We start from the raw sequence: 27,832 nt of genomic DNA, 5'->3' as shown, positions 1-27,832 counted from the left end.
ATACTGCACATGGAAGTGTGCTTTGTGTGAGTGCCTGTTCTTAAACTTGGAAAAATATTTCATAATTCAAAAAGTATACAATCAGTGCATTCCATATGTTTTAGAATGACAAACAACAGGACTGAACATAAGACATTCAAATACACATGTTCACATTTATAAACCTGTTTGAGCAGGGCAACATTCCTCCTATCAACGTGACATATCATAACATAAAGACAACGTTTTCAAAACCAGAGGGCAAGAGGTCAGAGAAAAGTCCCAAGCCAATCAGAAGTGATCTCTTTGCCTCCTGCAGGGTGACTGTTTGCCCCCATTTTCCCCAAAACCCACCTCCCTTATCTGCCTATGGAGAGCAAAGGAGCGAGTGACGAGGGCCAGGGATCACTGTTTGGTAAGGGCATGTCCTGCCCTGGCCTAACTCTGTTCCTGTCCTCTTCCAGGGGCCTCCGGGGCCACGGTGGGGGCCACAGGCTGACCAGCACTAGGACAGACCTCCCAGCTTTGTTTTCGCACCGAGGTATGAGCCTGACTCTGGGCTGGCTGACGGAGAGAGAGAAAGGGGGAGGGGATGAGGGAGGTTCATCTGGAGTTCAGGGCAGATGTTTGCCAGTAGTCTCGCGCCGCAGGAAAGCTAAATTGCTTCCGGATCCACGTATTCACTTCTGCACTGCTCTGGGATACCCTTCCTTACCCCCACCTCTCCCCCTGCCCTCTCCCTTCCCCCCTTGCTCAGGTCAGTGTTAGCCGGTCAGTCAGTCAGTTGTGACTGGGCTGTTCCCGTGGCAGACGGTCACGATATCAGAGGGTAAGCAGTCTTTGAGCAGAATGACTCTGTCTCTCTGGCTGTCCAGCTCTTCAATGAAACCATGCCTGTGGATGACCAGTCCTGGACCAAACCTATGGAGGGGGAGAAGACAGAAATACATTAAGGTTCATTGTTATCAAAGCAAGGCATTCATCAACAGAACAGTGACATCATAGTGAGATACTAAAGTAGCTTTCAGATAGTTTTCCATCCAAATCCCATATGCTTATGGCTGTTTACTTTGGATTTGGGGAGCATGACATTTGCAGCAGAGACAGTGAATTAGAGAGTGAGAGATATAAAGGAGGAGATAAGCTCTCTGAGATGTACTCCTTTGATCCCTGTCCAGGAAACTTGTGCTGAATCAAACAAAAAGCTGCCGCTGCGATAAGATCCCACTGACACAGTGATATACACACCGGATCACCTTACAATGGCACTGAAATAACAATAATCATAGTAGGAACAAAGCCCCAGGCAGCCCCAGAAACCTATCTGTCATGGGAAGGGTCCTGTACAGTGCACAGTGCCCAGCGAGAGTTCACAGGCGGCAGGTAGCCTAGCGGTTAGAGTGATGGGCCAGTAACCGAAAGGTCGCTAGTTTGAATCCTTGATCCAACAAGGAGAGACATTTGTCGACGTGCTCCAGGGTTCCTCAACGAGAGTGGGATATGCAAAAATGACATTTGCAATTCACACCTGCATGTTGAAACATACTTTTACATGTGTGAAATAGGACAAATATAAGAACACACAAAATTATTATTATTAACTAAATAGCCCCACTAAAGCTAGCTAAGCTATACCAGCTGTTTCATTTCCATGCTTGACTCCCCAGGTCCCGACAGAAAGACAGACATTTTGCCTTGGCTCACAGTGCTTCACTTCCCAGGCCCCGACAGACAGACAGACAGACAGACAGACAGACAGACAGACAGACAGACAGAAAGACAGACACTTTGCCTTGGCTCACAGAGCATCACTCGACAGGTCCCGACAGACAGACAGAGAGACAGAGAGACAGACAGACACGTTGCCTTGGTTCACAGAGCATCACTCGCCAGGTCCCGACAGGCAGACAGAGAGACAGAGAGACAGAGAGACAGACAGACAGACAGACAGACAGACACGTTGCCTTGGTTCACAGAGCATCACTCGCCAGGTCCCGACAGACAGACAGAGAGACAAACACTTTGCCTTGGCACACAGGGCTTCAATCCTCAGGTCCAGACAGATAGACAGACATACACTTTGCCTTGGCTCACAGTGCTTCATTCCCCACGTCCCGACAGAGAGACAGCCAGCCAGCCACTTTGACTTGGCTCACAGTGCTTCACTCCCCAGGTCCCAACAAACAGACAGACAGCCAGACACTTTGCCTTGGCTCACAGTGCTCCACTCGTCATGTCCCAACAAACAGACAGACAGACATACACTTTGCCTTGGCTCACAGTGCTCCACTACCCAGGTCCTGACAGACAGACAGACAGACAGACAGACAGACAGACAGACAGACAGACAGACAGACAGACAGACAGACAGACTAACATACACTTTGCCTTGGGTCACAGTGCTTCACTCACCACATCCCGACAGACAGACAGACAGACAGACAGACAGACAGACAGACAGACAGACAGACAGACAGACAGACAGACAGACAGACAGACACTTTGCCTTGGCTCACAGTGCTTCACTACCCAGGTCCAGACAGACAGACAGACAGACAGACACTTTGCCTTGGCTCACAGTGCTTCACTCCCCAGGTCCTGACAGACAGACAGACAGACACAGACAGACAGACAGACAGACAGACACAGACAGACAGACAGACAGACAGACAGACAGACAGACAGACAGACAGACAGACAGACACTTTGCCTTGGCTCACAGTGCTTCACTCCCCAGGTCCTGACAGACAGACAGACAGACAGACAGACAGACAGACAGACAGACAGACAGACAGACAGACAGACAGACAGACAGACACTTTGTCTTGGCTCACAGTGCTTCACTTCCCAGGCCCCGACAGACAGACATTGTGCCTTGGCTCACAGTGTTTCACTCCCCAGGCCCCGACAGACAGACAGACAGACAGACAGACAGACAGACAGACAGACACTTGCCTTGGTTCACAGAGCATCACTCGCCAGGTCCCGACAGGCAGACAGAGAGACAGAGAGACAGAGAGACAGAGAGACAGACAGACACGTTGCCTTGGTTCACAGAGCATCACTCGCCAGGTCCCGACAGACAGACAGAGAGACAAACACTTTGCCTTGGCACACAGGGCTTCAATCCTCAGGTCCAGACAGATAGACAGACATACACACACTTTGCCTTGGGTCACAGTGCTTCACTCACCACATCCCGACAGACAGACAGACAGACAGACAGACACTTTGCCTTGGCTCACAGTGCTTCACTACCCAGGTCCAGACAGACAGACAGACAGACAGACACTTTGCCTTGGCTCACAATGCTTCACTCCCCAGGTCCTGACAGACAGACAGACAGACAGACAGACAGACAGACAGACAGACACAGACAGACAGACAGACAGACAGACAGCCAGACACTTTGCCTTGGCTCACAGTGCTTCACTACCCAGGTCCAGACAGACAGACAGACAGACAGACACTTTGCCTTGGCTCACAGTGCTTCACTCCCCAGGTCCTGACAGACAGACAGACAGACACAGACAGACAGACAGACAGACAGACAGACAGACAGACAGACAGACAGACAGACAGACAGACAGACAGACAGACAGACACTTTGCCTTGGCTCACAGTGCATCACTCCCCAGGTCCTGACAGACAGACAGACAGACAGACAGACACTTTGTCTTGGCTCACAGTGCTTCACTTCCCAGGCCCCGACAGACAGACAGACAGACAGACAGACAGACACTTTGTCTTGGCTCACAGTGTTTCACTCCCCAGGCCCCGACAGACAGACAGACAGACAGACAGACAGACAGACAGACAGACAGACAGACAGACGAACAGACAGACACTTTGCCTTGGCTCACAGAGCATCACTCGCCAGGTCCCGACAGACAGACAGAGAGACAGAGAGACAGACAGACACGTTGCCTTGGTTCACAGAGCATCACTCGCCAGGTCCCGACAGACAGACAGAAAGACAGAGAGACAGACAGACAGACAGACAGACACGTTGCCTTGGTTCACAGAGCATCACTCGCCAGGTCCCGACAGACAGACAGAGAGACAGAGAGACAGAGAGACAGACAGACAGACAGACAGACAGACAGACAGACAGACAGACAGCCAGCCAGCCAGCCAGCCACTTTGACTTGGTTCACAGTGCTTCACTCCCCAGGTCCCAACAAACAGACAGACAGACATACACTTTGCCTTGGCTCACAGTGCTCCACTACCCAGGTCCTGACAGACAGACAGACAGACAGACAGACAGACAGACAGACAGACAGACAGACAGACAGACAGACAGACAGACAGACAGACAGACAGACTAATAGACACTTTGCCTTGGCTCACAGTGCTTCACTCACCACATCCCGACAGACAGACAGACAGACAGACACTTTGCCTTGGCTCACAGTGCTTCACTACCCAGGTCCAGACAGACAGACAGACAGACAGACAGACAGACAGACAGACAGACACTTTGCCTTGGCTCACAGTGCTTCGCTCCCCAGGTCCTGACAGACAGACAGACAGACAGACAGACAGACAGACAGACAGACAGACACTTTGCCTTGGCTCACAGTGCTTCGCTCCCCAGGTCCTGACAGACAGACAGACAGACAGACAGACAGACAGACAGACAGACAGACAGACAGACACTTTGCCTTGGCTCACAGTGCTTCGCTCCCCAGGTCCTGACAGACAGACAGACAGACAGACAGACAGACAGACAGACAGACACTTTGCCTTGGCTCACAGTGATTCGCTCCCCAGGTCCTGACAGACAGACAGACAGACAGACAGACAGACAGACAGACAGACAGACAGACAGACACTTTGCCTTGGCTCACAGTGCTTCGCTCCCCAGGTCCTGACAGACAGACAGACAGACAGACAGACAGACAGACAGACAGACAGACAGACAGACACTTTGCCTTGGCTCACAGTGCTTCGCTCCCCAGGTCCTGACAGACAGACAGACAGACAGACAGACAGACAGACAGACAGACAGACAGACAGACAGACTAATAGACACTTTGCCTTGGCTCACAGTGCTTCACTCACCACATCCCGACAGACAGACAGACAGACAGACACTTTGCCTTGGCTCACAGTGCTTCACTACCCAGGTCCAGACAGACAGACAGACAGACAGACAGACAGACAGACAGACAGACAGACAGACAGACACTTTGCCTTGGCTCACAGTGCTTCGCTCCCCAGGTCCTGACAGACAGACAGACAGACAGACAGACAGACAGACAGACAGACAGACAGACACTTTGCCTTGGCTCACAGTGCTTCGCTCCCCAGGTCCTGACAGACAGACAGACAGACAGACAGACAGACAGACAGACAGACAGACAGACACTTTGCCTTGGCTCACAGTGCTTCGCTCCCCAGGTCCTGACAGACAGACAGACAGACAGACAGACAGACAGACAGACACTTTGCCTTGGCTCACAGTGCTTCGCTCCCCAGGTCCTGACAGACAGACAGACAGACAGACAGACAGACAGACAGACAGACAGACAGACAGACAGACAGACACTTTGCCTTGGCTCACAGTGCTTCGCTCCCCAGGTCCTGACAGACAGACAGACAGACAGACAGACAGACAGACAGACAGACAGACAGACAGACACTTTGCCTTGGCTCACAGTGCTTCGCTCCCCAGGTCCTGACAGACAGACAGACAGACAGACAGACAGACAGACAGACAGACAGACAGACAGACAGACAGACAGACAGACAGACAGACAGACAGTGTTGTTCTAAAGCAATATGAATAATAACGACTCGCCAAGCTGCCTAAGAAAAGTCAAGTTCAGACAACATTCAAATGTACGTTTTTTTTTTCTCTCGCTCTCTCTCTCTCTATTAGCCCCATCATATATCCTGAGCCCCATTGAAAAGGCTCGGAAGCAATTAAAATGGCAGTTTTGCTGGAGAAGCACAGCGTTATTTCACTGCTTCTCCCTGACATGTGATAAATCATCTTTCAAGCTATTTATTACACCCCAAAGAAGCGCCAGTAGCCCCCTCTGTGTAGCGCAGATCATACCTATTCTTTGAACTCTAGCTGCCGTGCATAAAGTCATGTCACAGTTGAATTTTTGGGCTCGGGAGAGGAGCCCCCTTCTTGCACAAAAACAGATTGGGAGAGAACAGTGAAGTAAGGCTGTTTGGTTCCCGACACTCTATCCTCAGACAGTAAAGGGTGTTTTGGGGTCTCTGAAGATCAAATCAAATCAAATGTATTCATATAGCCCTTCGTACATCAGCTGATATCTCAAAGTGCTGTACAGAAACCCAGCCTAAAACCCCAAACAGGTGTAGAAGCACGGTGGCTAGGAAAAACTCCCTAGAAAGGCCAAAACCTAGGAAGAAACCTAGAGAGGAACCAGGCTATGAAGACATCTCTGAAAAGCCAGACAGGAAGCTGCACACAGGGGCTGCAGAGCGAGAACCAGGAAGTTCATAAAACCTTGATAATCTTGGAAGATTCCACGATCAATCACCAATCACAGCCTATTAGAAGTAACGACCACAACCAACAGCGGTACATTAGAAGGATAGGAACATTCATGCTAAGTATACTAGAGACTATAAGTTATGTCTGTGGTGATACTGTATGGGTTTGATCATGAGGTTCTCTGGAGTGTTTGTGTGCGTTTTACATGATATGTGCGTGGTGATCAGAGTTGGGATTAGTGACTTGGAAAAGTAATAATCCTTGTTACATTTAAAAAAAGTAACATGTTACTTTACAATACTACTTTGTGTGGACAGTAACGCGTTATATTTAAGCAATAAAGCCAGAGGGAGTGTGGTATATGGCCAATATACTACGGTTAAGTTCTTAGGATACAGCCCTTAGCCGTGGTATATTTGCCATATACCACAAACCCCTGAGGTGCCTTACTGCTATTATAAACTAGTTACCAACGTAATTAGAAGAGTAAAAATACAGTTTTTGTCATACCCGTGGTTTACGGTGGTATAAATCTCACCATTTGTTTGACTGTTGGAGGGAACAAGGCGAGCTACACCCGCTCTACCAAAGACAGGATACTTACTAACTCATATTGGATCACTAGTTCCTCCGTTCATCTGTGGAGGTTCTTTCCTGCGCTAGTCTACAAGTGCTGCACTATATGAGCTGCTTAATTAGCCATATATACTGTAAGCCAGACTTTTCATTCAAAATCTTTCTCTCAAGCTGCAAGTTCTGGTTATAGACCGCACGTGCACGGACCCATAAAGATAGATCGAGGGCACACTTGCCACTAGACGGAAAAGCCCTCTGTGGGCTTTGCTATCTCAGATGCGATCAATGGCAAAGATCAGAGGTGCGCCCTCTATACATTTCTACTGAGAGCAGCTGTCATGACATTTCTTCGAACAGCCTTTCTCTGCTCGCTTAAGAACTAAATGAGGAAACAAGTCGAAATCGGATCATGAAAACACGCACCCGGTAGAGAAAGTAAAGCACACGTTGTTTGACAAAGTAAATGTAATAATATTACCCAATTTGAAAAAGGTACATGTTTCTGACTACATAACATTCCTTTTGTACCACGTTAACCCCAATACTAGTGGTGATACTGTATAGGTGTGATTATGAATCTTCTTGTTGACCTTTGACATGTGCGTGACAACAAGGCATCTTGACGACGTAAATAACCACAACCTGCAGCGGTAGTCAAGTGTCATGACATCAGCCTTCAGCTACATGTTCAAGGAATGCATGTATGATGTATCCCCCCTGACACGTACAGTACAGTACACACACATACATGTGCACACACGTACAGTACACACACATACAGTACACACACATACAGTACACACACATACAGTACACACACATACATGTACACACACATACATGTACACACACATACAGTACACACACATACATGTACACACACGTACAGTACACACACATACAGTACACACACATACATGTACACACACATACAGTACACACACATACAGTACACACACATACAGTACACACACATACAGTACACACACATACATGTACACACACTTACAGTACACACACATACATTTACACACACGTAAAGTATACACACATAAAGTACACACACATACAGTACACACACATACAGTACACACACATACAGTACACACGCATACATGCAGTACACACACATACAGTACACACACATACATGTACACACACACACCCTCCCTCTTCCTGTACCAGCCTCTAAAATCAGTACATACTCCTGCACCACCGTCCTGCATTCCCTGTTTTACTGTGTGTGATTTACGGCCTTGTATCTGTGAGCGAACAAATGGAGAAAGACCACAGATGCACACTGCAAGTTCACCGCAAAGTCACAGACACAGGCCTCCATTTCCCTCTCATATCTCAACCAGCCACTGTACGGGCCACAACTCTTTTTATGGAAATGTTATGGAAACAAAACCTAAACATTTACATTAGATGACTTTGGAAAAGGGGTTATGCTCCTCTTTCCTGTACAATATGTATTCCTTGCTTGGGAAGGGGGGTGGGGTGAGGGAGGAGAAGGGGGAACGGTTGGTAGAGGCAACCTTCTGAAAAGGTTAAAACTGTACATCAACAGATAAGGCGTACAGCGACGAACGATACATCAAGGCCCTGGCTTGTCAGGGGAGGCCGGGCACAAATTGAAACAAGCTAAATTATAAACACAGGGGAAGTAGTGTCACCATACCGTAAAGAAAATAAATGGGCTTTGAATCCTACTCTGAATGAATAAGAGTCCATAATAGTGGGGGACCTTAAAGTAAAATCACTGAGCAAGGCCTTGACCTAGCACATTAACACTGGTGCTGACAGAGGATAGGTGGTGAGGTAAGCAAAGGGTCAAGGGTCGTAAGGTGGGGTTGAAGTTAAGCAGGTAAGGTTGGGTAGCACAAAGGGGTCCAAGTATTTTCAATGGACCAAATCAAAAGAAACAGAAAAACTGTTGTAAAGGTATAAACCATAAGAAGCTTCCTCTAAAAGGAGTCTGGTAATGAATTAGAAACCAATTTGAGCCTCTAGTTTTTCTGTAATTGTGGCTTATTATGTGGGCTGGTTCTCTCCTTAACCTTGCGGGTGTGTATTATACACCGCTCAAGGGAAAGTCTGCCATCTTCCAATAAACACCTAACTGCCTAACGAGTTTGTGAAATTGTTTGTGAAATGTAGCTAATTTCAGCAAGTGGACTAGTCGGGAGGGGCGAAGATTGAGGCTGCCAGGCGCGCTGTCTGTCGTTAGCGCTAACGGTTCTCTCTTAAAGCAGGTGCCATGCTGCTTAGAACGACAGCTTAATGAGAGCACGGCACTCAGGAACAAAAAAGACCCACATGGAGGTGTACAGAGTACTATTAGCACTGCCTGCCACACACAGTTACACACACAGTTACACAAACAGGCACACACACAGGCACACGCACACAGGCACATATAATAGCACGGACACATAACACACATGAATACTAACACACACACAATCGTAGCATAATTACAATACTAATTGTAGCCCTACACAGTGTCAGTTTCAGCCTCTCCTCAGTAGCTCTAATAGAAAGTTATAGAAATCTGTCTTTTAATCTCAGTTCTCATCAGCACAGTGAGCACACACTCTGTGAATGTCTCTGGATGTCAGAGAGCAAGGCCTATATTTTAGCATTTAACATTCCAAAAGAAAAGAAAGGTCAAGGTTCATTTGATGTGCCAGGAATAGTGAGACGGTGCTCTGAAAAATCTGGGCAAGAAAACAACATTTATTCAACATTAGTTTATTTATAAATGACTGCTGCAGTGTAATTGAAATGGAGACAAAATGACCCCTGACGCTACCACACCTTTACCTAATTCTACATCACCATCCAAACCTTTTCAACAAATGGCCCTGCAATGATTTTCTCCATAAAGACGTCTTTGTTCGCAGGTCCATACATCGGGTCGCAAGGTAAACTGGTAAAGGCACAGGGATTCTTTTATTTTTCTCTCTCCCCTGAAATACAGGTCTGGAACCTGCTCAACCACTTCAGAGAAAGAGTGAGAGAGTAACTAAGGCAAAGACAGAGAGAACAGGGGGGACAGAGGTAGAGAGAGAGGTAGAGAGAGAGGTAGAGAGAGAGAGAGAAAGAAAGGTAGAGAGAGGTAGAGGTTGCGATAGAGAGATAGCCAGCCAGGTCCTAGCTGTCACAGCCGTGGTCAGTTGTTGCTGTGGGTGGCTGATTAATAGCTGTTTATTTATAGGGCTTGAACTGAGTTGCAGGAGGTGGTGGTGGTGGGGGCGGGGGGGGACTCAAGGCCTGCAAGCGAGCCGATATGGCCTGCATCTGTCTGTACATACTGCCTGCATATTTCAATGGCCCAGTATGGAAGCCTGCCTGCGTCAGCCAGTCCAATGATAAGCACAGTACTGATCCACAGGACATTTAGGGCTGATTCTGCCAATTGAGGTGGCCTCCAACAAAGCAGGTGGTAAATAAACAGCCCCCCCCCACGTCCTGCTGCCCGACTGTTCATAAATAACACAAGGTGAACAGAACAGTCAGCCAACCACCAGCCTGGTTATTGACATCACTGCAACTAAGAATAGAACACAACACAAATCACCTCTTCTCTCCTCCTCCCTCCATTATGCTGCTGGAAACGTTCAATTCCACCCAGGTATGTAAAATACAAGGTGGCCATAGCCAACGATCAGCCTCCAAATGAACCCCACGAACTTATACAAGCACCACAATTAAGGCAGAAAATAGGGTAATGAAGAATAAAACATCTTCCGCCAGGTGTAACTCTCCTAGATGTTTTTATGCCTCTGTCTCCCTTGCTGTCGATGGGGTTTGGAAATGGGACGTGACACGGGTGTGGATCTTCTTCTACAATGGCTGTTGGTGGTGGATAGGGGGATGGAGGGATGAAAGGGTCATTTATGCCCACCGGCGCAGGATGCCAATAGGAGCGATGGAGATTAGAGGGGATTATGGAGTTTTATCAGGAAACCACACAAACCTCTGACCCCTGCCCTGGGCCCTCTGACCCTGCCTGTCATTGGTCAAAGCTCTGCTCATGCTCTATAGCAGGGGTCTCCAACCTTTTCCAGCATTGAGATCTACGTTTAAAAAAAAAGACATGCCGTGATGGACAATTTTTTTTTCTAGCTTTCAAATAGGCCCATTCTTCTCCTCTTGCCTGTAACTCTCCCCGGGTCCTTAGTGTACTAGAGAAAGTAGAGCACCATGATCTGTCAATATACCTGGTCAAATAATGGCTACTAAACAACTCTATGAGTGAACCCTATAAAATCTCTCTTTTTCCAAAATTATGCTTTACATTTTCCAAAAGATGTTCTCAGTTATCTTTTCTCCCCCTTGTATATATTTTTAGCTTTTCACTCTGAAAAATAAAATTGTTCATAGAGAACAACGAAATGCGATGTTCTGAGTCCATGTCAATGGTTAAAACCTCTTGAGGCTAGGGGGCAGTATTTTGATGTTTGGATGAAAAACGTTCCCAAAGTAAAGTGCCTATTTCTCAGGCCCAGAAACTAGAATATACATATAATTGTCAGATTAGGAGAGAAAACACTCTAAAGTTTCCAAAACTGTCAAAATATTGTCTGTGAGTATAACATAACTGATATTACAGGCGAAAACCTGAGGAAAATCCATCCAGGAAGTGCTGTTTTTCTGAAACCTCTCTTTTCCATTGCAAGCCTATTCTCCATTTAAAGGGATATCAACCATATTCGTTTTCTTGTGGCTTCCACAAGGTGTGAACACTTTTTAGACATAGTTTCAGGCTTTTATTCTGAAAAATGAGCAAGAATGATCACATCACGTCAGTGGATAGCTAGATGTCCTCAGATTTGTGCATGCGTGCGTCGCTGGAGTGAGAACTTTTCTTTCTATCTCCTATTGAAAATCTACCGCCCGGTTAAAATATTATTTATTGTAAAATGCATGCATAACTCTGCTGGCACCCAGCCATCCACTGACGCGATGTGATCGTTCTTGCTCATTTTTCAGAATAAAAGCCTGAAACTATGTCTAAAAACTGTTCACACCATGTGGAAGCCTGGTTGATATGAAATCGGGTTGATATATCACAACAGAGTCAATTTCTTTAGGTGTGGAGGAAAATTAACAAATAGCTTTTTGAGTGCAATTCTCCTTTAATTGTGCATCTAGCCCTTTAACTTCTTTAGCATACTGGTTATTGTTCGGAATTTCGTATGACTGACGTGCCCAAAGTAAACTGCCTGTTACTCAGACCCAGAAGCCAGGATATGCATATTGGTAGCATTGGATTGAAAACACTCTTAAAATAATGTCTGTGAGTATAACATAACTGACATGGCAGGCGAAAACCCAAGGAAAATCTATCCAGATGTTTTATTTTTAGGTCACAGGCCATTTCAATGCTAGCTTATGGGATATACAAATACTGTATATAGGATCCATATTGCAGTTCCTATGGCTTCAACTAGATGTCAAAATGAGCAAGTAGTTGTAGTTTTTCCAATGTGTCTCTAATTAGAAAAGCAGTCTTGTTAGCGTGTGAATGAGGTGCGCGCTCTTCGTTGTTTATCTTCTCTATTGAACATATAATTCTCAGTCTTAAATTTTATTGTTTATTTAGATATTAGAGTACCTAAGGATTAATTAGAAACATCGTTTGACTTGTTTGGACGAACTTTACCGGTAACTTTTTGGATTCGTTTGTATGCATGTTGAACGAGTGGATTACTGAGATCATTGGCGCCAACTAAACAGACCTTTTTGGATACAAAGAAGGACTTTATCGAACAAAACAACCATTCATTGTGTAGCTGGGACCTTTGGGATTGTAAACAGAGGAAGTTCTTCAAAGGTAAGTGATTTATTGAATCGCTATTTGGGATTTTGTGACGCCTGTGCTGGTTGAAAAAGTATTTTGATGTGGTGCGCTATTATCAGATAATCGCATGGCATGCTTTCGCCGTAACGCCTTTTTGAAATCTAACAACGCTGTTGGATTAAAAATAAGTTGTGCCATAAAATGTGTTGGTCTAGCGATGGTTTGTACTGCTGCTGCTCATTTCATGGCAAATAATAAATAATAGACAAAAGTGATGTACTTGCTCATGATAGATTTCTGCTAGGTAAGCCTACTTTGCAATTAACATTTAATTAACCTCTTAGAGCTCTAGGGGCGCTATTTCATTTTTGGATAAAAAACGTTCCCGTTTTAAGCGCGATATTTTGTCACGAAAAGATGCTCGACTATGCATATTCTTGACAGTTTTGGAAAGAAAACACTCTGAAGTTTCAGAATCTGCAAAGATTTTGTCTGTAAGTGCCCCAGAACTCATTCTACAGGCGAAACCAAGATGATGCATCACCCAGGAATTAGCAGAATTTCTGAAGCTCTGTTTTCCATTCTCTCCTTATATGGCTGTGATTGCGCAAGGAATGAGCCTACACTTTCTGTCGTTCGCCCAAGGTCTTAGCAGCATTGTGACGTATTTGTAGGCATATCATTGGAAGATTGGCCATAAGAGACTACATTTTCCAGAGGTCCGCCCGGTGTCCTTTGTCTAAATTTGTGCGTAATCTTCAGGTGCAAGCATTTTCTCCTGGGATTCAGGAGAGAAAGCATGTTTCCAAGAACGATGTATCAATGAAGAGATATGTGAAAAACACCTTGAGGATTGATTCTAAACAACGTTTGCCATGTTTTCAGTCGATATTATGGAGTTAATTTGGAAAAAAGTTTGCGTTTTGAGGACTGAATTTATGGATTTTTTTTGGTAGCCAAATGTGATGTATAAAACGGAGCTATTTCTAATACACAAGGAATCTTTTTGGAAAAACTGAGCATCTGCTATCTAACTGAGAGTATCCTCATTGAAAACATCAGAAGTTCTTCAAAGGTAAATGATTTTATTTGAAGGCTTTTATGTTTTTGTTAATGTTGCGTGCTGGATGCTAACGCTAATGCTAACGCTAAATGCTAACGCGAAATGCTAACTCTAGCTAGCTACTTTTACACAAATGATTGTTTTCCTATGGTTGAGAAGCATATTTTGAAAATCTGAGATGACAGTGTTGTTTACAAAAGGCTAAGCTTGAGAGATGGCATATTTATTTCATTTCATTTGCGATTTTCATAAATAGTTAACGTTGTGTTATGCTAATGAGCTTGCTGATAGATTTACACAATCCTGGATACAGGGTTTTTTTCATAGCTAAACGTGACGCAGAAAACGGAGCGATTTGTCCTAAACAAATAATCTTTCAGGAAAAACTGAACATTTGCTATCTGAGAGTCTCCTCAATGAAAACATCTGAAGTTCTTCAAAGGTAAATGATTTTTTTGAATGCTTTTCTGTTTTTTTGTGTAAATGTTGCCAGCTGAATGCTAATGCTAAATGCTACGTTAGCCATCAATACTGTTACACAAATGATTGTTTTGCAATGGTTGAGAAGCATATTTTGAAAATCTGAGATGACAGTGTTGTTAACAAAAGGCTAAGCTTGAGAGCTAGCATATTTATTTCATTTGATTTGCGATTTTCATGAATAGTTAACGTTGCGTTATGGTAATGAGCTTGAGTCTGTATTCACGAACCCGGATCCGGGATGGGGAGATCAGAAAGGTTAAGAAGGTTTTGGGGAAAGTATTTGTCAACCCACCAGACGGTTATCACATCAACTGGCTACACGGAGTGATGGACAAATGCAGGAGTGATAGACAAAAAATGTGCACAGACGGGCAATATTGCTGGAAATTAATTGGCAATAGTGGCAAACCAGTGACGGGATAATGTAAATGTTTCATTGATTAGATCATATCTGGGAGCTTTCGGTGTCGAATACTTGTAAGATTTGTTTATAACAGTTTGCGATGGAACACATGACAAATTGCATGTACTTTCAGAATAGTTTGGCGAGTTCCACATATAGTAGGTGAGCTGCCAGCTACTGCTAGCACGCGCTAGACCTTTTGGTCTATAGCTTCAAACACATGAAGCATGGTCAACCCCATAAACAATCATGTCCTGTAAGCAAACAACTTAATTACCTTAGAACCTCAAATCCCTTCCCATTACCCCATGCTCTGACAGCCGGTATCCCACTTCTGACAGAAAAAAACTCATTTTGCCCTGACACAAATCTAAACCCACTATCTGCTTCAACTCTAGAACCCCTCCCTGTCCTCTCACACTCCCACTGCACTATCATCTTCCTAAAACTGTCATCTTCCCACCAGCCCATCACCATGTTGAACCCTAGGCCAATTATAGACCCCTATCACCCCTCACAACCCTATCACCTACCTAAAAGGATCCCACTTCTGACACCAACTAGCTGCGTGTTCTAATAGTATCACCTTCCACAACCCTAAAGCCTATCAAGCTGCATTGATAACCTGGTAAATACAGAGTACAGAGGCTCTTCTTCAGTCGACTCTGGATGTAATAATTGTATCAAACTGCTAAAGCTCATTACCCTGCTCTGGTGTATTAATCACTTGGCCTCTATGGGTGAGAGTGGGACTGAGACACGTAATGACCAGCAGGCCAGGCATGTCTGTGATAACTGAGATGGAGGGCCAGATTTAGACTCCTCATCTAGTAAAGCTGGCACGGTGCTAGCTGGGGAGAAGTGGATGGAGGTGGAGCTCCTTCAGTGGATGATCACAGTGATGATGATTCTCTGAGGTGTATTAATGGATACAAAGGACCTGTCTGCCTATGGATGAGAGCCCTAATTACCACTGCATGAAATCATGTGCAAAACGAACGCATATTCCTATAGATGCGTTTTCCGCAGTATGGATGGTGCAATGGAAAACCACACTATACTGTAGCTGTACTTTCCGACCGTTCGTGAGTCGTTTCAGGAAACTAGGCATATGTCGCAAGTCACTACTTCACAGGAGCAACATACATTTTTTATCTAAATGCGTTTTTTGTCAGAAATACCTTCTGGAACATGTGAACTTTCATGTGCCTTAATAACAAACTTGTATTCCATCCTTAAATGATGAACCTAGTTGGTTTAGCCATGGAAAAAGACAGGAACCTTCCAACTAGCCATGATTGGCTGAGATAGTGTATGGGCTGGACATGCTGGGAGATGAGTTTGGATTAGTCTGCCATATAGCATTATTCTGTATATAATGTGAGCTGTTCAGTATGTGTTGACAGTCCTTTCTACCACGCTGTTTTTTGAAAGATATAACGTTAGCCATTGATGGTGTGAATTTAGCAGGCGCTATCGACAGATCAGTAGAAAAAGTGAAAGCTACAAACAAAACAGAGTTCAATGGTTCCAGTCTGCTGTGAAGTGTTCATCCATGTATACGGGTAAGAGTCTAGCTACATTTTCCAGATAAAAGTGTCTAATTTTGTCATTTTAATTGCAAGTTAAAGCATACTGTTTGTTAGCCAGGAAATGTTAGCTTGCTGGCTCGTTAGCTACGTGTATGATCTGTGTAGTAATATTATTTGAATCAGAAATATATTTGCATTGCTAGTTATAGCCTAATGTTAGCTAGTGAACATTGTACCTAGATTGTTTATATTCAGCTACCTGCAGATTCATACTACAGCTGGACATTGTTTGTTTTGGTAGTAGTATGAGTTGGGGTTTTGCCAGTGCATTGTTTAGGTAGCTAGCTACCTAGCTAACTACATGTCTAAACAAAAGACTCCACGCCACTCCACTTATTACATGACCCATCAAATTACCAGGTGTGTCTGTGGCTGAATACAGCCATGTGTAGACAATAGTGACCCATCCACTTAACTAGATGTGGTTATAGCATTTCCTTCACATGACCCATCATTTTAGACAACTGTGTCGGGTAAGTGTCGTCTAATAACGATAAAATATTTATCAAATATTTGTATCTGGACACTTTCTGTTTTTGAAATTGCTACAAATCAAGTATGCAAGTTCTATGACTGTACCGTTTACTGTCACATGACTTGACGCTGGAGAGACGAAGCAGGTCAGACACTTAATGAGGAATGGACATGGAACTAGACAGGAACAGTGTCAGCACACAAGAAAACAAAGACAAAAAACAATCAATGCATCAGCAGGGAACAGAGCAGAGAAACTGACAAATATAAGGGAGGTAATAAACAGATGATAAGTGAGTCCAGGTGAGTCCAATATCTCTGAAGCGCGTGACGAGGGAAGGCAGGTGTGCGCAATTGATGGCAGGAGTGCGTGATGCAGGGCAGCCTGGCGCCCTCAAGTTCCAGGGGAGGGAAGAGCGGGAGCAGACGTGACAGTTTACACCTTCTGTATCCTGTGCATGTGACAAATACACTTAGATGTGTGTTTATCACATGGCCTCACATGTGAATCCTTAAAGAGATGGATGGAGCTAAGGCTTAAGAGGATGTGAATGATGCTGAATGGGTGACGACAAAGAAGAGCTCTCCAGTAGGTGACCAAAACATTCAAGGGCCATTTTCACAAAAGTGGGGTTACAAGTTTATCGACTTTCCCATTGCTCCTCAACTGCAGTGTGTAATATACAATTTCCTAGCTCTGAGTCTCTACAATTTCAAATTTTGAGTAGAGTCGCATATCAGGGCGACCAGTGTGTGTGTGTGTGTGTGTGGGTCGGATCATTCTCAGATCTGCTGCGTTACGCTCCGATGCGCTCTGACACACACTCCCCTGTTTTGGCTGCGGAGCAAAACCAAACAACTGGTGGTCTGGCCCTGGTCGTGGCTGGTTTGTGTTCAGAGCAGCAGGGCCGGCCCTAAAAACACCTTCATACAACAACCTACCATGATGTTTTCATAAACTACAAAAAAGAAAGCACAAAGCACTCAAGCTGCTGGGCTATAGCTACAGCACAGACCTTCATCCATCCACTGTGGCTGCACCTTCATCCAACTCATTCCCGCTCCCTCGCCCTTTCCATCTTTCTCGATTCATCTCTCTCAGTCTCTCTTTCCAACTCTCTCGCTTTTCATAGCTCTGTTCTCCTCACCCTCAGTCACTGGATCAAGTGTCAGGTGACTTAGAGTTCTGATCTTTCCCAGAGATGTGTTCCCCATCATCTCTGAATGGCTCTCTACATCACCAGAATGGACCAACCCCTTCCATTATGACATGCTCAGTAGGAATTCATTAGGAGATGATACATTTAAATTGCATTTTATTACAGGACCTAATTTTGTTCTATGAATGGTGTCTCATGTAACAAAGCCAGGACCAATTTAATCTGTGTGCCGGAGTGTTGTTTTACTGAACACACACTTACATTTTGTGTTGAGTGTCTGTATTTTACTTATTCATAAATTTGTAATATTAAATAACATCAAGTATGAAAACAGAAGACGAATATGCCTTTAAAAAAAGCTGTGTTCAGACAAGGCCTGTTAAGCTCACAAACTAAACACAGACCCTTGTGCTAACTGTGAGATGTATACAGTCCCCTCTTGGCTCTTTGATGAATCCCCATGTCTCTAAGCCCCGCTCAGAGACAGGAAGTGTCCCGTGGTACAGGCTGGGGAGCGCTGCAGACAGAGAGGAGGATGACAGTATCAGGGGAATAGACACTCCTTTAACCTGTTATTGTGAACTCCCAGCAGCCCCGGACGATAATTAGCACCCCTCTCTGGGGAAACGCAGTGAAAGGGCGTCCATTTTGTGTCCGCTCTGCTGTGCTCCGGCACGGCGCTAGGCCCTGGCCCTAATCCTGCCCTTAACCATGCCTGCTAATGTGCTTTCAATTTGGGATGAGCCCCCTCTACAGCCACGACCCTAATCAACAACAGTTTGGACTGTAACCCAATCTGGCCCTGCTAGGGCTGCCTGGGCACCGCACCACTGATGGCTCCAACAGAGGAAAGTAGGTAACTGTGTGTCTGTGTGTGTGTGTGTGTGTGTGTGTGGGTGGGGGTGGGGGGGGGGTATAGGTGTGTGTATATGAGGTTATATGGCTGTGTGCGTACTTGCATGTGTGCGTGTGTCCTCTACCTCCCACTAATCTGCAGAGATAAACACACAGCGTCCATGGTCTAGCCCTGGTCTGGTCTCAGAGGGCCTGACCTGACCTTGTGCTGCTGATAGGAACTCAAGACAAATCACACACATGGAATAGATCTATCCGCCTTAGCCTCACCACTCCACTCACTCAGCTTGCTTTGGATGTTTGCATTTCTTGCCTATGAAACATTATGCACAATACACAGAGCTTAAAGGGATACCTCGGGATTTTGGCAATAAGGCCCTTTATCTACATCCCCAGATGAACTTCTGGATACCATTTTTATGTTTCCAGTGTGAAGGAAGTTTGAGGTAGTTTTGTGAGCCATTGCTAACTAGCGTAAGTGCAAATACTGGATCTCTATGGCTATCTACTAGCATTCATTTACATTTTGTGTTGAGTTAAAAGGTCAGTATTTTACTTATTCATGCTTGAAGATTATCTATAAAAAATGGTATCCAGGAGTTCATGTGACTCTGGGGAAGTAGATAAAAGGCCTCATTGACAAAATCCCGAAGTGTCCCTTTAAGCCCCCTGTCAGACCAGCATCATGGTAAGAGTGTCACATATTCAATCCCCCTCTGTTGCTTCATTGAAAGCTGAATCAATAGCAGCATATAGGGAGGTGTGAATGTTTGTTGTCTGGAGGCCCAGAGGCCTCTCCATCTAGGAGAAAGGGGAACCCAAAATTAGAGTGCAGCCCTCCTAGAGTCTCCCTGGGAGAAACCAGGCCTGGCTTTCGTCCTAGTCAGCACCTTTGGAAGTGCACAATCGCGTTACCACTACTAAATCAACATGTCAGCACTCAGCCATCTGAACTTCTCCTTCCAACCCCTATTGCTTACAGCTACTCCACACAGCTAATGAATTGGTGCTGCGAGCAAGCCCATTTCTGAGACGAAAAAGAGAAGGGGAGAGAGAGAGAGAGAGAGAAAAGAAAAAGGGGACTTCTTCTTCAACCGTTTCTTCGACAGATATAGGCTAGAGTGGTATCATCCTTCCACTCCTTGACAGTAAGCTTTGGAACGTGGTCTAGTCTGGCTAGCTTCGAAAAGAGTTAGCAGTCAGCCCAGATTCTGCACAGAACCACCATGCTAAGTGTCAACCCTCGTCTCTGGTTCCATGTGGGACAGGCCCGGGTTAGGTTGGGTAGCCTGGGTATTTAGAGACTGACGATGCAGGGCGAAATGTCTACAGAAAGTAGTCTGCTTACTCTGCACTGTGTTTACATTCCTGTGGGGTCATTTTAGCCCCAGGGAGAGGAGGCCAGGGGGCTACATGTCGCTGGGTCTCTCCAGCGGTCGGCGAACTGGCGGAACATGGACATGTGGGTGGCACACACACACACACACACACACACACACACACACACACACACACACACACACACACACACACACTGGTGCACACACACACACCTCCAGCAGACAAGCCACAGAAAGTACTCCAATATCAGTGGCTTAGCCAAATCAATGATTTACCTTAAATAGCAACCTGATACATATTATCTACAATAACAAAAGTTTAAATATTACAAAGACATTCAAAGAGAGAACTTAATTAAACAAATATATGTTCATGTCCACTTTGTAAAAGGATGGTGGCCACCTCATATAGGTTAACTTTGAGCCAGTTGGAACTGAGGTCATCATTGGTGGACATCAGTAGGCCTCCCAGGATGCAGCACTAGCCCAGAAGAGAGAGCAGGCCTGGGATTAGTCCAAGCACAACTCTCAATTAGCGATGGGCTACATGGGATACCACCAGTGTTTTCTCTGATGATCAGGGGTGCAAATCAAATTTCATTGTAGTTTTAAAAAATTTGCTAACAAAACAAAGATCCCTATACAAGCAACTCCAGGGGTTTCTGTCTATGCGTCAGTCCGTGTGTGTGCTGGGATTTGACCTTTTTACTATTCCCAGACGTGTCCCTTCAAAGGGCCACAGACAGACAGACAGACAGACAGACAGACAGACAGACAGACAGACAGACAGACAGACAGACAGACAGACAGACAGACAGACAGACAGACAGGCAGGCAGGCAGACAGACAGGCAGGCAGGCAGGCAGGCAGACAGACAGACAGACAGACAGACAGACAGGCAGACAGACAGACAGACAGACAGACAGACAGACAGACAGACAGACAGACAGACAGACAGACAGACAGGCAGGCAGGCAGACAGACAGACAGACAGACAGACAGACAGACAGACAGACAGGCAGGCAGGCAGGCAGGCAGGCAGGCAGGCAGGCAGGCAGGCAGACAGACAGACAGACAGACAGGCAGGCAGGCAGGCAGGCAGGCAGGCAGACAGACAGACAGGCAGGCAGGCAGGCAGGCAGGCAGGCAGACGCAGGCAGGCAGGCAGGCAGGCAGGCAGACAGACAGACAGACAGACAGACAGGCAGGCAGGCAGGCAGGCAGGCAGGCAGGCAGGCAGGCAGGCAGGCAGGCAGGCAGACAGACAGACAGACAGACAGACAGACAGACAGACAGACAGACAGACAGACAGACAGACAGAGTGCGCAAGGGAAGGAAAAAGGGAGGTTCCTCGACCTGGACCCAGCAAAACTAATTAGGCGAGTACTGAAAGTTAACTACTCCACTACATGTAATGAAAGATCGAGAGAGAGAGAAACGGGGGGGACATCCATGGGTCAGGCAGACGCCAAAACAGTGGTCCTTTGGCAATCTGGTATTGATTTTCACTGGTTTGGAGATGAAGGTGGGGGGAGGGGGAGAGAGAGCGAGAGGAAGGTCTGAGGGTCTAGAGAGTTGTCAACCTGACAGTTTAACCCTTTTGGAAAGAAGGAAAAACAAACAGTGGGATCTCCGGGGATGACAGTGTTGATCTGCCATAGCGATGACACCGCACAGCATAGCACCCCACACACACAATGCTCTCAGAGGGGACAGGAGGGGGGGGCAGTTTAAGACATACAGAAGCACATTCCCTGACTGGAAGGATAGGGAGCTCTCTGGCCAATACCTGGAAACCAAAGCTTGCTCACAGTTCATGTGTGGAAAGTCCTTCATTTCTATGGCTAAAAGACTAACATACCAAAGCAGCGCATCAAGCATTGGTAAGGGCCAAATGTGTAATCGTGTGGAATTAAATACAGGCAGTGCTTTGGCGCAGTGTTCAGACATTGACATTGATATATGTTGATGATAACTTACTACCTACAAGAAATGATGATTGTCAGTCCTGAGACAAAGATATTGCATCTTACGTACTGCTCTATGGTCACTGTGTCCTCGCTTGGTAGAGCATGGAGCATGCAACACTAGGGTTGTGGGTTTGGTTCCCATGGGGGACGAGTACCCATGACTCCCGAGTGGTGCAGTGATCTTAGGCACTGCATCTCAGTGCAAGAGGTGTCACTATAGTCCCTGGTTTGATTCCAGGCTGTATCACATCCGGCCGTGATTAGAAGTCCCATAGGGCGGCACACAATTGGCCCAGCGTCGTCGAGGGTAGGTGTCATTGTAAAGAAGAATTTGTTCTTAACTGATTTGCCTGGTTAGTAAAACAAATAAAGGTATGAAAACATATGCACACTAGTGTAAATTGCTCTGGATTGTGTCTGCAAAATTACAAAAATGTAAATGTACGGGATCACTGGTGATATTATCTTAATGGTAGAGGACACTGCCTTTATCTCCAACCATGGGTGGCCAGCCATTACCCCTACACACAAACAAACACCCATCCCCCTCTCCCCTCCTCTTTCGCTTGTCTCTCTCTCTCTTTAAGGCCACTGCCCCGAGCATCTTGACTCGTGTTCCTCAACACTTGAAAACGCTGGAGCCCTTTTCCACTTCAAATTCCCTCATCGGCCTGTCAGGATGCCAAAGGGGACTCCATTAGGCCAGCCTAGCCCAAAGCCCCTATCCCCTATCCCCCCCACTGGCCGCTACACGTGATAGAGGCTGTCTACATCAAATTAGAGCGGCCTCTATTGCCACTATTACCACTTGGGAAGGCGCCATCATGAAAGATGTTACGGGGTCCCTCACTTGTCACTAGTTGTCAGACGGATGGGGAGTTTGGATACACATAGCTGACAGGTAATCTTAATGTCTTCAATTAGCCCAATTAAGCCTGTCATAAACAATTCAATAAGTGCTCGACCAACACACACACATACACAAAGACACACAGACACACAGACACACACACAGAGGTCTGGGTGATATTTGAGAAGCGTAATGGGTATATCAGCGAGCGAGAGGACTAACGGTTGGCATGTCTTTTGTCTCACTGCAGTGTGTGTGTCCCCTACCCCTCTTTCTGGTTCAGCTGTGCACTGCTGGCTTCTACCTGGTCTCTTCAAATTGTACCATCTCCTTTCATTAGCACATAGCCGGGTGAGAATCTGAAGGGCCGTGACAACATTCATTTGAGAGGAGTGGGAGCAGATTGCCTGAAGCAGGTGCTATAAGGGAGATAAAACAAAAGTGGTCTGTGTGTGTGTTTGTGTATGTGTTTGTGTGTGTGTGTGTGTGTGTGTGTGTACAGGGGAGGTTTTTTCTCATGGTCTTCACATTCTGTGATTTCCTTTGCTGAGCTAAATTAGTAATGACAAAAAGGTGCTTTGTAACAACAATAGGGAGGAGAGAAACCGGCTCAGTGCACCACTTGGAGCATTTACAAAGCTCTGGCGAAATCTAAATATTGTTTCTACCATGACTAAACAGGCCAACGCCTTCAGCCGTGGAGGACGTGCGATAGCTGGTCCTGTTTGATTTAGTCTGTTCTTCCTCTAGTACAGTATCTTATCACGACACAACGTCAACACCCACGCCGTCCCACCATGTTTTCCCTTCTGTTTTTCAATCTTTTATTTGCACTCCGTATCAAGTCTTTTCTATCCATCACGTGATGTGGGGCCCATTTAGTGAAGTGAGCCAACCTTACTATTTGAACAAGACAGCCTTGATCTGATCTGCAAAGATGGACCCGGGGTGATGAAATACAACAAATCAGGCAAAAACTCAAATACTCCTATATATTCCTTATGTATAGGAATATATGATTGATTGAATGAAATGGGACAGAAAAGACAGTATTGGTACCGGAGAATGAGAACTAAGCTCAACCTAAAACATGGAAGTGAAAACATCAAAGCAGGTATGATGAATAAACCAGGGAACAACTGCTGACCTCTTTCCTTTAAGATCTGTGATGGACACCTGTCTCCACCTTCCTGACCCCTCACCTCAAGTGATGGCTGAAACTGCATTTTGCCCACGCAAAAAAAGAGAGAGAAAGAAAGAGAGGACCCATCACCGGGAAGTTGTAGTAGGAAATTGCACTTGGCAACTATTAGTTCAAGAGCACAACATTTATTTTTATTTTTTTATGGCAACACAGCAAGCCCACATTGGAAAACAGGGCAGGTCCCCTTAATGAGTAATCTATTTCAAAGCAGTCGTGTCTGGGCTTGACAGTTTACTGAGAGGCTTGAAGAACTGGTAATTACCAGTGTTACGGGGCAATTAATGCATATTACACTGCGCCACTCATGGCGGCGACTGTCAGCTCCCCAATAAAAATGAGCACTCTTCAGCTAAAGGGTGACATTAATTGGGCCTTTAATGATTATGCAGAGGAACCAAGCCAAAGAGGAACAAAACAGGGGACTCGCTCTGACTTCAGGAGCGGGATGGAAATTGGACCTAAAATTAGATTAATTGCTGTTTTTTGTTTTTGTTAACGAGGAGAAGGGAAGAAAAGGGTTGAAATTATAGGGTGCGGCGTGCAAGGGCTGCTCATCTTTGAGATGACAATTCTTCGATTCATTATTTGATATATTCTGTACGTTAAGAAGGGAGAAGAGGACAATGGAGGCTCATTTATGGTTTGTTTGTCTTGGGCTTGGTTTGTGGTGAAAGGCAAGAACAAGCACTGATAGTATGTGTAGGGGAATCTTTCTCTCTAGAACCATCCAGACACTACAGTAATGGTAGTGCACATAAGGATTGTGCACATCAATGTACAGATATCCTATTTTTTATTATGAAAGAGACCATGGATGAAATGTAATGTAAAGCCTTGGACCTAAAAAGCATCTTTCATTTTAGTAGACACTTTTATCCAGAGCGATTTACAGGAGTAATTAGAGTTAAGTGCCTTATTCAAGGGCAAAGACATATTTTTCACCTACTCTCAGAGATTCGAACCAACAACCTTTGGGTTACTGGCCCAACATTCTTAACTGCTAGGCTACCTGCCTCTTTCGCAGGCCATAAATACATGAACCAACCTTTTCATCAAATGTATCTGCCAAATTGTTGGCTCCCTCTCAAGAAATGTTGGTTTTCATAAAGATAACAAGCACATACAAATCACATTAACTAAATTAATGTTGTTCAGGCTCTGCATGTACTGTACACCACCTGAATATGCAAAACTCCAAATCACAAAAATATCAGCATGCAAAACATGTAGTCATTTTTTGGGATATCCTTTCCATTTAAATATGCGGTTAGAAATAGTATGGCTCTGGCACTGTCACGCTGCACACTCACACTGTCATTGGGCCTGATAGAACTTCCCTGGTTCAAAGGGGCTCAACGCTGGAGAGGAGAATGAACAAATATTTGAATTTCAAAAACACATCATCTTTCGAAAGGGAGAAAATGTGAGAGTTGGGAAGACCTACATTTCCCCCAACCAACAAGCGAACCTCAGCAAACTGTAAAAAACATAATAACAAAAAGAACTCTCCATAACATAATCAGCAGAAGAACCCTCCTTGCTAATTTACCGTATCCACATTTGTGTAATGGGATGTGACATGTTAGAGGGGCTTGAGGAAAAAAATATAATGTGAGGAGAGAACCATAAAAATGCTTAAAGCTGCCCTTGTATTGAAAAGAATCCACCGTATAAATCCAGGGTTTCTCAAACTACCTGACACGGTTTTGATTATAGACTGAAGTGTAATTACTTAAATCATCTTCTGAAGGGAGAGAGAGAGTAGAGCAGTACCATAACAAGTTGGCTACAAAGACATTTTCCACATAACCAACACCAGTCATTCTCAAAAACACAATGCATCTTCTTACAGCACTAAGAGCACAACATAAATACAATTGCTCCAGGAGAATCTTTGACAGCTTTAAAACTTCGCAATAAATAACCTGCATGACATATTTGAAAGTATGATTTCCTAAATCTACGCCAGGGTAAGTACAACATTTAAGCCAGAGGTTACAAGTCTGGCCATGAACGACAATAATCGCAATCAATACCCATCTCCAGACTAGTGGGGGAAAAAACCTTGCTAAGAAAAAGTACTGAACTAGTGTGTTTATGAATAAGATTATTTACCATCGGGCACAAAATTATCATTGGAATTTAAATAGTGGAAAATCTGAACAGCTCAAATATCTCAAGGCAAATATCTACCTACAGCTTTGGAGCCTTGGGAAATAAATTGTTGCAAAATTATCATAATTTACAAATATGACACATATGTGATAAACACATTACATTTAGCTTGTTGTGAGGCATCAAGGATTATGCTAACATTGGTCTGAATGTGACTAGCTATTATAGGGTGAGATAGAGAGCCTGTGGATCAGTCCAGTGTTTCGTAAATCCAACTAAACAAACACAGCCTTCTCATGTTCAAACCACAAGTCAGCCGATGAACACGTGCTCACTACTTAAAAACAGTACATCTTAAAACAGGCTATTTGTGTAACGCCATAGAGGGTTCCATACCTTGCGCATTGCGCCACCCTCCCAACCCAAGCCTTCACCCACGCGTCAAGCAAGACTGTCTACGTGTAGACAACTTGGAGGCAGGTCTGAACAGAAATCAAACCTGGATGATGAATAGCTCTTGTGCACAATGGCCTCTGTCACAGGGTACATGCCCTAAATCAATGTTGGTGATAAGGGTATCACTACTACAATGCTCACCTTGGTATGTTCGGCAACAGGACTTATCTGTGGCGGGAGGAAGTCTGACTAATAACTAAAGACAAGCCTCGACAAAACCACTAATCCCACGTTGTCAAACACAATTTACAATGTATATTCCACCCCTCTTGTGCTGTTATAACAGTAATTATGAGAGCCAAAGCGATACGGGCCGCTGTGTAGTTAAAGGCTGAGTCGAGCCCGTTGAAGGGCTTAAAAAGGGAGTGCTCCCTTCGTGTTTAGCTATGGTGTGGTCATGTGGTGGCGAGCCAGCCAGGAGCCTGAGACGGACTAAGGACCGAGCCCTGAGGGACACAGCTTCAACCCCCCTCCACCCCAGCCTTGTTAGAACAGTGTAGGATGGCTTCAGTGGCAATGATACATGTACATGTCAGGTTTGGGGGTTGAAGTTGAGAGGAGAGCTGACAGGAAAAAGCAGCAAACACTTTGGGAAGATTACAGCGTTGAGAATGTTAGTAGTTTTACATTTGCCTGTGTTTGTGTGTGTATAAGAGACAGTGTGTGTGAGGAGGAGGAGGGGTGGAGGGTGAGAGTATAACTTTCCATGCAGTGGCATCAAAATGGAGAGGGAGACCAAACATGACATTAAATGTCGCAATAAGCTGACCCCTTTCTGCCAGAGTCAACAGTTTAAAAAGCCCAGCTTCTAAAACTCTGATTAAAATATGTTTGCTTTCTCATTCAAAATGACATTTGACAAGGATAGTAATATTTCAACTAACTGCAAAAACATTCTCGTGGCCATGACCATTTTTTGACAATCACTTTGCAAGGGTGCAGGTAACCTTGGAGTGAGTTTCCCATGAACTCAGTGCTACAATACCAAAACAAAACTGCAGGGGAAAAAAGAGCAGTTTAATGTT

General features: G+C 45.1%; 1 pseudogene; it reads right to left on the bottom strand.

Annotated features, from left to right (window-relative positions):
• Positions 1–417: 417 nt before the first annotated feature.
• The window catches only part of LOC110504216 (CDAN1-interacting nuclease 1-like), a 73,113-nt pseudogene continuing 45,698 nt past the window's right edge, over positions 418–27,832 (bottom strand).

This window comes from Oncorhynchus mykiss, chromosome 25 (genome assembly GCF_057628025.1).
Source record: "Oncorhynchus mykiss isolate SJ-2025 chromosome 25, ASM5762802v1, whole genome shotgun sequence".
NCBI classification, from domain to species: domain Eukaryota; kingdom Metazoa; phylum Chordata; class Actinopteri; order Salmoniformes; family Salmonidae; genus Oncorhynchus; species Oncorhynchus mykiss.
This window is presented reverse-complemented; position numbering and strand designations above follow the sequence as displayed.